This window comes from Bison bison, unplaced genomic scaffold, assembly GCF_000754665.1.
Source record: "Bison bison bison isolate TAMUID 2011002044 unplaced genomic scaffold, Bison_UMD1.0 scf7180017864163, whole genome shotgun sequence".
Classification (NCBI taxonomy): domain Eukaryota; kingdom Metazoa; phylum Chordata; class Mammalia; order Artiodactyla; family Bovidae; genus Bison; species Bison bison.
Genome location: NW_011494735.1, coordinates 311,547 through 312,200, shown reverse-complemented (window position 1 = coordinate 312,200; position 654 = coordinate 311,547).

Sequence of the window (654 nt, the reverse complement as noted above, 5' to 3'; positions counted from 1 at the left end):
AATCTATTCTCTTTTCACTGTTACACACTGCAACATCTCTCATATAATTTTCAAATATGTAAAGGTATGTTCCTGGGTTCCAGATACTCTTTCATTGGCTTTTTGCACAGATTAGCTCTTACAACATAATAACAGTCAACACATTGCTTCATATACCTTGCATTAGGACACCAGGGTGACAGGATGAGTGGAGTCTGAAGTCCAAATCATGCCTCTGTGCACCCTGATACAGAACTGTGTCTGCCTGGAAGGAGGTGTACATTTTTCTAATTCACAGGAAGACATTGTCAGGCGCTTTTTCCACACTAGGAAACTGATAAAGGCTGTTAAGACACCCTGAATCAATGTCTAATTGGGCAATTCTGTTTTGTCCTTTTCCAAAAGTGTCTCTTCTGTTCTAGGCCCGTCCGTTTCATTGAAAAAAAAAAAAAAAAAACTTGCTATCTTGCTTAGATTTTCATTAGTCTGTTTTTTATTACTCTGTGGGGGTAATTTGCATCTTTTTGGTAGTTAAACTCATTAATTGATATGGCCTATTCACTTATTTATACCTTGTTAATAATGCCTTTTGCTGCTAAGTCACGTCAGTCGTGTCCGACTCTGTGTGACCCCATAGACGGCAGCCCACCAGGCTCCCCCGTCCCTGGGATTCTC